Source organism: Anastrepha ludens, chromosome 3, assembly GCF_028408465.1.
Source record: "Anastrepha ludens isolate Willacy chromosome 3, idAnaLude1.1, whole genome shotgun sequence".
Taxonomy (NCBI): domain Eukaryota; kingdom Metazoa; phylum Arthropoda; class Insecta; order Diptera; family Tephritidae; genus Anastrepha; species Anastrepha ludens.
The window spans coordinates 79,353,485-79,367,405 of NC_071499.1; the positions used below are offsets into that span (position 1 = coordinate 79,353,485).

General features: G+C 35.3%; 1 protein-coding gene across 3 annotated transcripts in view; it reads left to right on the forward strand.

Moving 5' to 3' along the window:
- The window catches only part of LOC128858273 (NADPH--cytochrome P450 reductase), a 57,372-nt gene that overhangs the window by 14,303 nt on the left and 29,148 nt on the right, over positions 1-13,921 (forward strand). The window lies entirely within an intron of this gene.

Consider the following 13,921-nt stretch of genomic DNA (forward strand, 5'->3'; position numbering starts at 1 on the left):
ATCAAACCCCTTCGATGCTACTACTCTGTACGGACCCAAAAACTTCGGTTTGATTTTAAGGCCGATTCCGAACTGCGTGCGTTCGATCGCCACAAGATCATTTATTTTGTAAACCGTTGCCGCCTTACGTTTTCGATTGAATTGCTTTCGGTTTTCTTCTTGCATTTTACATATGGCCTTCTTTGCGTTCTCACGTGCTTCTTCTCTACCTTTGTTGAACCCATCAATCCAATCCTCCTCTACCAATTGCATAATTTTCTCTTCGTTTTTAGTTCTCATCTTAACTCCCACCAACAGTTCGAACGGCGTTGATTGAATAGCTCGGTGAAACGTGTTATTTAATACCCTTTGTAGAACAGGCACTTGTTGAAACCATTTATCTAATTTGTCTACGCAGAGCTTCGTTAGTACAGATATGATCGTTGAGTTCAGCCTCTCCACCTGACCGTTACCTCTGGGAACTCCTGCAGTAATGTGCACAAGCTTTACACCGTGATCGTCGCAGTAACATCTAAATACGTTTGAAATAAAAGCGCCGCCACGATCTGCGATTACTCGGTTGGAGTAACCAAACGTATCTGCCACTATTTCAAACTTTTTGACAACTTCCTCGACGTTGAGTGTTTTGGTTGGAAAAAGCCAACAAAATTTTGTAAAACTGTCTATCATTGCGAAAATATATCGATACCCTTTCGCTGTTGTAGATAAAGGACCTAAATGGTCAATGTGGAAAGTTTCTAGTGGTTGTTCCCCTTTCGGTATGGGATTGAGAAAAGACTCTTTTTTTCCATGTTTTCTCCCTGCTAAGATGCATTTCACACAGGAAGCGATGCACGAATCGATTCTTTTGGCTACGTTAGGTATAAAATACTCACGCTCAATTTTTTCTTTGGTCTTTTGGTGGTGAAAGTGGCCATCTTCATGCCCTGTCCTAACAATGGTATTTTTCAACTGCTCTGGAACGACATATAAGAAAGAATTATTTACATTTTTATACAAAATTCCATGTTGGACTACATAGTCTTTATATGGTCCATGTTTCAATGCTTCAATTATAGCACATATCTTTTCGTCTTTTAATTGCGCTTGACGTAACCGAATTGATATGCTGTCTGTTTGCGCGCAAAGGGCTACTGGATTTCGGCTGAGAGCGTCAGCATGTCTCATTCTGGTACCGGAGCGATGTTCAACCTCGTATTGATAATCTTCCAGTAAAAGGGCCCAACGTGCAATGCGAGTAACCAAGTCCTTTTTCTTTAAGGTAAGAGCAAAAGCTTTACAGTCAGTTACCAATTTGAAAAAGTGTCCTAGTAGATAAGTGCGAAATTTTTTAACCGCCTGAACCACTGCTAATACCTCTAATTCGTAGCTTGAATACTTCGCTTCAACGTCGCTTGTTTTTCTGCTCATAAAATATACCGGATGTAACTCCTCGTCCTCGCAGCTCTTCTGCATCAACACTGCGCCGTATCCGTGCTGACTTGCGTCTGTGTGTAGTTCGGTGTACTGGCCGTATTCAAAAATCTTCAAAATTGGAGGATTCACTAATTTCATTTTAAGCTCATTAAAAGCGTAGGTTTCATTTTCCCCAAAATTAAATTTTATCCCGTTTCTTAAAAGTTGACTTAATGGTCTCGCTATAACTGCGTAATCTGGGATAAATTTACGAAAATACCCCGTAAGTCCCAGAAAACTCTGCACCTGCTTTGTCGTTCGTGGCTGTGGAAAATTCATAACGGCCTTGATTTTGTATGGTGAAGGAGAAATCTCACCTGCCTTCACAAGGTGGCCCAAATACTCGACTTCAGCCTTTAAAAACTGACACTTTGACCATTTAATCGACATACCATTTTCCTCGGCGCATTTTAAAACCATCTTCAACCGCTGCAAACCTTCATCTCTTGTTTTAGCGGGTATAATTAAATCGTCGATGTAAACTATAACGATATTTTCATTTATTAATTTCCTGAAAACGTAGTTTATGTAACGTTGGAATACGCTGGGTGAATTACATAACCCAAAGGGCACGCGCTGAAATTCGTACTGCCCCTTTTGCGTAACGAAGGCAGTGTACTTTCTACTCGCCGGTTCTATCTCCACGTGAAAAAATCCATTCTCCAGATCGATCGTACTGAATACAAATGCTCCCTGCAGCTTGTCTAATTGGTCTTCAATAATGGGAAGCGGATAGTGGTCACGCCTGATTCTTTTATTTAGCTCGCGGAAATCTATACATAAACGATGCGAGCCGTCCTTCTTTTTTACGAGAACCACTGGACTAGCGTAATCGGATGAACTTTCCGTTATGATTTCTTTCTGCAGCCATTCTCGTACTTGCTCATCAATGATATTTTGCTCGTAGGGTGGAAATCTCCGTGGTCTTTGGAAAACCGGTGCCTCGTCTAATGGGATGATTTTCATTTGAACAGGTAATTGCTTAGGGACTTCTGGTGAGTATTCTTTAACCATTTTGCGAATCTCGTCTACCGCAGATTTGTCGCATGCAATAGAAAAATCAAGTTCGCTATCCACCGCCTCAAGTTCAATATCAGCTAATAGACATGATCTTATTTCATCAGGAGTGCATTCTTTAGATTCACCTACCTTTTTCACCATCGTCAACTTACCGGCCTCTATTTTTACAACCGCCTGTCGAATTATGCTTGCACCCAATAAAAGATTATATTTCATACACCTATCATTCACGATGTGAGTTTCAACGTCAGTGTAGATCTCGCCATTTATTTCCATGTTGAGTTTGCAGACACCTTTAGTGTGCACCTTAGAGCCCAAACCAGCCACGGATATTGATTTAGTTCTGTCAAAAGACATCGGTTTAATTATTTTCATCACCGACTCTTTGATCACGCAAATGTCGCTTCCAGTGTCCAGCAAACTCTCGATGATGACCCTGTTGACCTTCACTGGAACACACATATTGTTGACCGAAACGACATTCACCAGAGATGACTTTGTTGCTTTTGGACAGTCGTTACGCTTATGACCGAAGTCATTACATCCGAAGCACTTTGGACCTTTCTCTTTTTGAGGACACATATGAAACTCATGCTCTCTCGAACCGCAATTAAAACAGTAACGTGATTTAATTCTTGATTGCATTGTTTTGTTTTTGTCCGCATAAGCAACCTGCGTTTTCTCTTTTGGTTGACTCTCACTCTTTTTTATTTTCTCATATATTATTAGTTTTTCTTTGAATTCCTGTATAGAATTTGAACCGTACAAAATTGCTTTACCGTTTGCCGAATCGTTTATACCCTGTATGACATAACTTATAATAGAAGGAACGTCCACTTCTGCTTGTGATGCTATGTCAATCATTTTGTACAAATATTCACGGCAGCTTTCGTCGTGACTCTTTCTTGTTGTTGCCATTTTACTATGTACGTCAGCTGCGCTAATTCTGGGCTTAAACTCCGCATATAGCGAAGCTTTTAACTGAGAATATGAGCGAGGTTTGGCTTCACATTCGATGTACAGTTTTGCCGTACCACTAAGTGATCTTTTACAAAATACGTAACGCTGTAAATCTGTCCAACGGAAAGTTTCGGCATAGCTCTCAAAATCTTGCAGCCATACCTGCACGCTCATAGTTTCGTCACCGGTGAATTTTTTAATTATTCCCTCGATATCATTAAAATTAATTTTTGCGGTATTTGTACTGCCTCCTGCTCCTTCTTCCAGACGCGTAGAATTCGGCATAGTTACTTCGAAGCCAGCTTCGCGGTTGCTGCTTTGCAACTGTCTTCTTCTGCGACCGCTCATTTACGTTACTTTCGCGCTAACAAAAACTGGGCTTTTTTTTGTTTTTTTTTTTTAACAGGAATAGAATCCCGGTTGAGCCCCCACGATATGGTTTTGTTGTTTTGGTTTTTTATTTTATTTTTTAATTCATTTACAATTTCAATTATTTCAGCAATAACGAAATTTAGTTTATTGTTAAAATTAATGTTACTATGCAGCCCTGGATAGAGTACAGCACAGATAAATTTTCCGTTTAGTCGCCTTTTCAAACAGCTCAGCCACACAATTCGTTGCGTCCACGTCCACGGCTAGAAATCAACTGCCTGCCCGTTTTGTTCACTCTCTCTCGTACTCCTCGTTCCCACATGTATATATGTATACATAGACGCATACACAAAATACTTTAGTGTTTAAAGTTAATTTCACGTAAATTTTGAATTTTTTATTACTAACTTTTGCCACTTTTTTTCGGTCTATGCTTTTGCACTTAAAGCAGTTTAGAGGTTAAAAAAAGTGTGGTAGATAAACGATTTTAAGTCCGTCGGTTTACAGCGGTTATTTGGATCTGTCGTAATGTGGCTACGGAAGAAAAATTTACTCGAAATTTACTTGGATATACAAATGTACAGTGCCTGGTATGATCGATGCTAAGAACCGAAAATCTTGAGTGTTTTAAATCTTGATAAAAATAAAATTAGTTGTGTTAAAATTCGAACAATGGTCTGGATCTGATATTTTGTGATTTTAACTAGATGAGGGGGTTCACCATCTTGCTGAAAGATAAATTCATTCATTCGAAGTTTTTGCACAGAGGGGAATAAGTTAATCTTCAATAAATTGTGTTTTTATTGTGTAATTTATGAATTGCAATTTACTAGCAACTGGTGCTGACATGCGTCTCCACAAAATGACGCTTTCTGGAAATTTTATCGTCCGCCGCAGACAGTTATTATGGTAGGCTTCGTTTTTCTTGCGTATGACTCTTGCTCTGGTATAACCAGAGTAAACATAAAATTTCGGTTCATCGCTAAGTATTTCTGAATCCTATTGCCTCTAGATCCAGTTTTTATCTGCTTTTTGTCCTTATTAACCTCTTTTTCTTTCGTGAAACAGTAAAGAAAGGCAAATTAAAAAAATCTGTTAAATATTAAACCGACAATAATTTTTATAGTAACAATCATACTTTATGAAAATGATGACCTAATTTATGTAGGTTTTGCCTGGTCCACTCGCGGCTCATTTTTTTTCCGATTGTATCAGACCTTAGTGCTAATGAAATTCTTACCGGATTGCGTCGATTCACCTTCATGTGCGCCATTTTTGCCTCAGTGCAACCAGTTCCTTTTTAGATTTACTGGCACAATTTTTGAATATATGCACTGGAATTATATTTATTAACTATAAAATTGCGAATATTTTTACTAAATATCGGCTGTTTTTTAAGATTTAGGGAACTTAAAATGATAATACAACAGAAATATTGTTGTAATGATTTGATTTTTTTAATTATAATCTGCTAGATAATTTGATAGTATTTATTTTTCGAATATGATATGCGGCATATGTTTGTTTCCCGTGGCTACGAGTTACAAGGTACATTCGATCAATACAACTTTTGACAACTTTTTCCAATAAATCTGAATAAATCCAATAAATCTAATAATCTAAATGAGCCTAATCAACAAAAATGCGACGCAAACAATGTTCAATTGGCTTCAATTCTGAAACGAACTATATGTAATAGACACGTAAGCAAAGATCCTTACGTAAAATTTTCCACATAGTCGAAGGACAAAAGCCAACAAGTTGAAAATGGCGACGAATTGACATTTCGTCCTCTTCTTCAACACTTTAAGCATTTCGTGTACGGATTTATTTTTTTTTAGCAAATTTCCGATTTGATGGCTTGTCGAACCTTAGTGAACAGAAATGTAAACACAGACCGATATCGATAGTTCTCGTTCCCACGACAGTCGGTTTTACGTAACCGCGACGACCTGGATTTATATCCGGCCAAGGATACTTCAGCAGCATTCTTCGCATATTTATGGGGAATGTTTATGCTGCTACAACAACAACAACATATCGATGGTTTTCATGCAGCTAAAAAAAACACTCGATAGTAGGCTTACCACGTGTCATTGTCGATGCGAAGTTGATATAAAGCAAAATAAACATAAAATTAGCATATGAGTCTGATAATAATGGCAGATGGGAAAACGGTGGGAAGCAATAATCATCGGTGAACTTGGCGAAACTAATTACTAATTTAATTGTATATCAAGCAACGAATTAATAATGGCCACTTCAGTAACATATAAAAATTATTTATAAAAAAACAATAAACTATATAAAGTGCAAATGCTTTTTTCTTAATGTAAATAGCACCTCCATTCAAACAATGCGCTTACAATGGGTACGAATTAATAGTGGATACGCCAAGTATAGGTATATGGATCTAAAAGAGTTTATACAATGCATACTATAGGCCTTTGGCTTCACCAAACGTAAGTGACAAAAAGATAAAGCAACTGATATAAATAAGCGCTAGAAAAGAGCTGCCAAAAATTATTTTTGTTTGTCAAAATAGTGAGTTATACCAGTTTTATACCTCACCGTACTCGCTTGCGGCGAATCTTGCTCGTGTTGTTGCTTTCACATACACATTTTTCGTCAAGTGGGCAGATAACGAGATAGAGATGACAAGAAGAGAAGAGAAGTGGCAAATTGAAGGCGCCTATTAAATTCGATTAATGAGTTTCGAAAAAATTCAAGTTGTTGCATCATGTATGTATACACTTTTATAGTACTATACCTATCAGTGTTCCTTTGTCACATTTAAACACGCAAGTCAAGATTAATTTAAATGCCTTAAACTAATACAATCTGAATAAAAATTTGCTAAAGGCCGTGACTGGAAAAAATTAGTAAAGCGTGTATGTGTATGTATGAGCATAGAATTGCTTACAACAAAAAAAAATATCTCAATCTTTACAACAATAAAACAATAGATATATCAAAGCATGTTCATCGATAAGAATATGAATAATATGCAAGATTACAATTCATTATACAGAGGGGAACATAAATAGGCGTAACTGATACAAATATCCACTGTATACAATTTCACTAACATTTTTGGACTACTTCAGAAAAATAAATTGAAAAATTTAATATGTAGAGTTAGTTATTACATATGTATGTAAGTATGTATTTGATTAGCCACCCAGGTCGTTCAAGTATAAGGCAGTTAGAAAAGTATTAATTGTCATATTAAATGAAAAAATATGCATCTAATGGGCATTTAAAATACAATTTTTGTTTATATTATTATAAAGAAGCTTAGGAAGTCAACGACTCAAAAAAAAAAAATTATTAGAGTCATCGGAATTTGGTATCTCGTATTCAGTAACAAAACATGAGTTATATTAAAAAGGGGGATACATTTAAAAGTTTAGAGTTATTCAAATTAAAGCTGAAAAAATTTGCAAAAAATATATATGTCCTGAGACTCATAAATTTGTTCCGGATCGCGCACATTTTTATTTCATATTTTATATTTAGTTTTTATAATTGGCGATTATACCCTATTTGGGTGTTTGGCCGAGCTTCTCCTCCTATTTGTGGCGTGTGTCTTGATGTTGTTCCACAAATGGAGCGATCTACAGTTTTAAGCCGACTCCGAACGGCAAATTATTTTTACGAGGAGCTTTTTAATGGCAAAAATACACTCACATAGACAAGGTTTGTCATTGCCAGTCGAGGGGCGACCACTATTAGAAACAATTTTTTCTTAATTTTGGTGTTTCACCGAGATTCGAGCCTACGTTCTCTCTTGATTCTGAATGATCGTCACTCACCAACCCATTCGGCTACGGCGGCCGCCATCGCGTACATTTTAGTAAAATTTAATTTCGACGTAGGCATAATATATACATATTGGGAAAAATGCTTTTATTTCTCATAGTCTATTTGTTTATTTGATTCCAATTGTCCTTAAACATTAACACGTTGACTGCCGCGACGGCACCCATTGCCCGGCGCATGGCTTTTCAATGGCGCCGCGCCGGGCAATGGGTGCCGGCGCATTCTTTTTGGTGTAATATTGCGTCAATTATATTTTCTGTCGTTTGATTTTAAAATTGAAAACATATAACAGGATATATATATATAATGTATGACAATTCAAATATAAATATGTGATGCACACTTGCGGCGCTGTGTGATAACCAGCAAATTTCGCTCGGCAGTCAACGTGTTAAACAAAGGCATAATCACGGACATCTGCTAATAAGTACCTAGTATATTCTAAACCTAAATTTATTCTAAATTATTTTATGTGACTTGTTAAAAATTTCACCCATCAAATATTTTCTGCTTAAATGAAGGTTATAGTACAACAATGCCTCTCACAATCGCTCCTAGCATGCCTTATCACGCAACCACAACACCTTATAAAACATGAACAGAAATAATGTGTAATTTTTTTGCAGCAAATCACAGTCTCTACTGTTCAAATACAGGAAACAGTCACCAAGGCGATGCTAGTTAGCCATCAATTTTAAGTTTTTGCGTATAAGTTTTTCCAGTATTTGTTTTTTCTTTGTGGAATGGCTTGGATTTGATTCTATCAAATGGTCAACATGAATTCTTGTTTACGATTTTTTTTGAATATTTATTTATAACCGGCGCTACAACCTTTATTGGGCGTTTAACCGAACTTCTTCTATTTGTGGTATGCGTCTTGATGTTGGAACAATCAAATACTTTCTTTTGTTTAAAAAAATAATAAAAAAAATAATATTGTGAACCAAAGAATCAAAATTTGGTGGCCTTTCTACTAAAAGGCTCTCACGGCTCCCTCTGAGTTTGTTCACTTAGAATTTCAAAAACTGGAAGTTGAACGACTAAAGCGCATAGCTAAGAACATGGACATTTCCATTATGTTCAATATGATCATCGTATACATTCAAATTGAAAAAAAAAATCGTAATCTAAAAGGAATTTTTATTTTGACAAAATGCTTAAATTATAGCCTTAGCTGGTCCTATAATTGGTGTTCGCATGGGCCAATATCAACTCAAACGAATATCAGCGAACCTGTAGCAATATTTCAATGTAACTAATCTTAGAATATTGTGCATTTATGTCTCTTAAAAATGGTTTTGATTTTATCTAAAAATTATTTATATTTTTTTATGACGATATTTATGAGGTTTCTGTTGCTCTTTTTACGAATTATTTATAAACAAACTTAGCAAAAATGTTTTTGAGTCAACAGAAATATTCAATCTATTAAAAGTAAATAGTATAAATAAAAGGAGTTACTTGTATGCCGCGATGTCTGAATTTGGCAAAACAAATACGGCTATGTAAGATGACGTTGCTCAATATCAGCAGCATTGGGAAGGACCTCTCTGAGCCGTTTGATACCAAACGAGGTTTCAGACCGGGTGACCCGGTGTCGTGTGACTTCTTTAACTTGATGTTGGAGCGTACGAACCGCAGAACTTAATCGCTCAGGCACAATATCTTATAAGAGCGTGCAATTGTTGGCGTATGCCGATGATATTGACATCATCGGCCTTAACCACCGGCTACGTTGGCTGAGTCATGCCGTCCGAATGGATACAAACGCTCTGGCTCTGAAAGTATTCGATGCGGTACAAGCTGGTGGTAGCAGAGGAAGAGAAAGGCCTCCTCTGCGTTGGAAAGATCAGGTGGTGAAGGACTTGGCTTCACTTGGTGTGCCCAACTGGCGCCGGTTAGCACGAGAAAGAAATGACTGGCGCGCTTTGCTAAACTCGGCCGAAATCGCGTACGCGGTTATCGCGCCAATTAAGAAGAAGAATTATTATTATTTTTTTTTTTATACGGAGTGCGTTTATTTTTTAAGCAAACCTTCAAGTACTTTTAATTTTTCCTGTATGTTTTTTGGCACTTTTGCCAACGTTTGCCTGCTTTTGTAAGGCTTGTTTTGCATTTCGCATTTCTCAGAGCTTCTCCCGACTTTGTCCCTTACTCATGCGCTCATGTCGTCTTTTATTTTCAGTCATTGCATTATTTTCTTCAACCAACGCTTTTCACGCTTTGCCTAGCACTCCGCATTATTTCTTGTGTGATCTTCCTTCAACTTTTCTCTCTACCTTTGCAATTCTTTTTAAATATTCGCCGACGTTTTTGCTCATTTGGATTTATATCAATTAAAAGTATAAATGTATTTATATAAATAAATCATTTATATTAAAAAAAATAATTTTCAATTTTTTTAAATATTACACTTACGATGTCGAACGTGAATAATTGTATACAATGTCGCGCAAAATTAATCGTCTAATTTGGTTTTTCAATAACTTTTTTACTAAATAAAAATCAAATTATATTGGGTAATCGAAATCTTTATTTTGACCTTTACGCGATTCATTGCTTGTATATTTGTGTGTAGCAGCTGTCTAGTTCACAAGTGTCAAATAAGATTGATGGGCGACGCCATTTGCAAAAATCATAAATCTTCCAACAGGGCGATTAACTTTGCTTCACCTTTAATAAGTACCAAGATCACAAATCTTTTAACTTGCAGCAAGGTTAATTTTATTTTAATTGTATAAAAAATCTCTGTTTTTACTCAATATACGACAATCTTTCTGCATGTACTTTCGATGCAGTGTTGTTTTTTAATGTCGCACAGGCCATCGAAATATGTGAAAATGCAAAGCTAAAACTTACAGGTATTTCCAATCGCATAGTTTCCTATCCATTTTTTTTACTCTTTTTACTAGCAAAATGTGCAATTGCGCGTTGCACGTTTTTGCACTCCAATATCTCGAAATGGGTTATGAATGCATACATACATTAAATTTGATTGTTTCTCTATGACAATAAGACGAAACATTGTAATTTTTTAATTTTTAAATAAGCGTGCAGCTTCTGTCGTACCGAGGCCAATAGATTTAGAATTCAATCGAGAGTTGGATGGAAATCAACATTTGATAGCACAATTTGTGCCACATCAGTGATTTATTTGAAAAAGAAGAACACTACACTTTCAAAAACCACCCGTTAGATATAGAACCAAGTAGCAAAATGTACGCGCAAATAAATGTACGAATATCAGAGGGAGAACACCGGCTCAAACTTGTTAAGTTAATAAAAATAGTTCATTTAAGAAGAAATATCAAATAAATTATTCTCGTATTATACATATGCATATGTATGCATGCATGGACGTACGCGTCAAAGTGCTCCCAATTGAATTGCACGCGCGCAATAAACAATACATATGTATATACTTATATAATTTAATATCATACATACACTGGTGGTCATGGGTATTGGTATGGAAATCACTGACAAAAATTGGATAAATAAGTGCAATATTTAGTAAATTATTTCGTACTCTCATATTTCCTCATTTATTCACCATTGATATAAAAAAAATATTAGTTTGGGGAAAAAGAAATCTATTATTAGATCGGTAGATGGGCAGATGGCTATAGTGATCGATATCTCGCAAAATGTAGCTCAATTATTTTAAGTTTATACTCGTTGTTAAGGTGACATTTTTCACTAAAAAATTCGTTTGCTGTTTTTTGGTTATTCCATTCAGTTGTGAGTTACAGGGTTTTAACAATGGAGAAAATTCGGTACATTTTACAATTTTTCGTTGATAAAGACGAAAATGCAAGCCAAGTCGCTGAAATTGTGAATGGTGTTTACGATGCCGTTCAGCAATTTTTGATGTCAAAGAAAATGTCGATAATGTCAAAAATGTCGGTAAAATCAGAGCAATAATCGAAGTTGACCCGCATGCTAGTAGTCGTAGCATCGTCCAGGAGCTAGACATCGACCAGAAAACAGTTTTAAACCATGCGCAAAAATGTTACGCAAAAATAATGGATTTCTTTGGGCCATAAACAGGAAGAAACGAATGAATATAACGACTGTATCTATTTTATACAGTCTGTGCCAGAAAAAAGAACAGCGGTTATTCATGAAGTATAAAAGATATATATTTAAAAATTTTTTACATAAAACTATGTACAAAACTACGAGTCGCAATTACTCAATAAGCCGAGTAGTCTCCATCGTTGTCGAGTATAGCCTGACATCTTCTTGGCATGCTTTGAACCAACTTCTATATTTGGATACATTCACATACATATGAAGTATGCATATCAGCAGTTCGTATGAAAATCATTGATAATGCATCTACGACTGCATGAGTAGTACTTAAATGATTAGAGGCATAAATACATAATAAAGATTACATATTTGTTGATTGTGGCTATTGTTTTTTAGGATTCAAGGGTCAATGTTATGGGAGAGTACTACAATACATTTTTAGAGAAGCAAAAAGAGGTTATTCAGGAAATAGGAGTAGAGAAATAGACTCCTTTGCGCAAATGTGGCTGTGAAACTGATAGCCACCTTCCTTGAGAATTGTATTAGACTTAAAGGAAAATAAAGGTTAGAGTGAAGTAGAAATGAATAAATTTGTTCAATGGAAAAAGTGGGATGTATATTTGTTTATTAATATTAATATTAATTAATATCTACTCGCTCCACAACCAACTGCTTCGGAAATTAGCATTGAATTCCCTTGAGAAAATGCACTTTGTATGAAATGTTTTTCAAATCTTTATTACTTAATCTCCTTTTTTATTTTCCATTCACAAATGTTCAAAAAATGAAAAAAAAAAAAATTATTTAAACTATTAATTTTATAGGGAATCTGAAAACCACCAAAAGTAAACAAATTTAAATTAAATAAACAAAAAATAATATTTATCCTTTTTTTTTGTACTGATAAATTATCAATAACAAAAGTATGTACTATTATGTCGCTTTTAAATGAATTTAAGTTTTTTTTAAACAATTTTTGTTTAAATACCATAATTTTTTCTAGTTTGATATAAAATAGTTTGTATTATTCTTTTTTAATAAAACATATCGCACCCTAAATACAAAAGGGTCACAACTCAAAATGTACCTTCTGCTCAAATATGAACGAGACGTTATCAATAAAACGGTCCGCGGATGACATATGGCAAAAATAATTTTTTTTGTTTTTTGGTAGGACTGTTATAAGCTTACATGGCAAATTTCAGCGTGATATCTCACATGGTTTGTTTTCTGTGCTACTGTAAACAAGTCAAGCTCGAGTGTGGAAAATTTTGAGTTGTGACCCTTTTGTATTTAGGTGCGATATGTGTATGCATAAATGCATGGGTTGGTAATCTGCACGGTGAAATATTAATAAAAAAAAATTTGGATACAAAATTTCTATTTTTCTGCTATAGAACATATTTGGGGGTAACATCAAGAAACAAATTTTTGTTTTTGGCCATCCTAATGTATAGCATAGAATGGGTGCGCAAATTCTTGGACATTTTTCAACATTAGTTGTTTAGCAGCAGCGGTCGGAACAGTAGCCCATCAACATTTGCACGAAATCTGTTTTATGGAGAAAATGCTCAGTAGCGTCTGGGAGAAAAATTAGAAAAACCAACGGGATTTTTCAGCAGTTTAAAACTTGCACTTTATTGTATTGAAATTTAATTAGCTAAAAAACTGCATAAGAAAAAAAATTGGACTTATTTGGTTTTTGTTAGACAATATGTCAAAATTAAAAAAAAAAAAATAGTGAACATTACAAAAAAGCGAAAAATTGCAAAACTGTTTAAAATGTGCATGTACTATGGTTTTGTCGCGGGTTGTGTGCACTTGCCTCCCAAAATCAATGCAAAGGCTAGAGTTAGTTGCAAAACACCAAACTTTGTTTTTAAAGCTTTACATTTTTAGTATAATGGGTTTGTTAAAGTGGCAGCCTCTCAATTTCAATGTTTAGTGCTCAGTAGACATCAGGGTCAGCTGCAAAAGCCCAAGGTTGTTTTTAATAAAATTTAATTAAATTGAATAAGTTGCCTTAATGTTGATGATTTAAAATTTTCGTGATAAAATTTGACGTGATAAAAAATGTTCTAATAATAACACTCACACACGGTTGCATACATATCTAATCAAATGTGAAGTTGATTTCCAATGGCGTGCTAGACAGTTTCGACGTTTAAAAAACGCTTCCCTGCTTATGCAAGCGAACTTCAAACTCAATACTTACAGAATTAGTTATAAATGCACTTATAAATACAGGAAATGATGA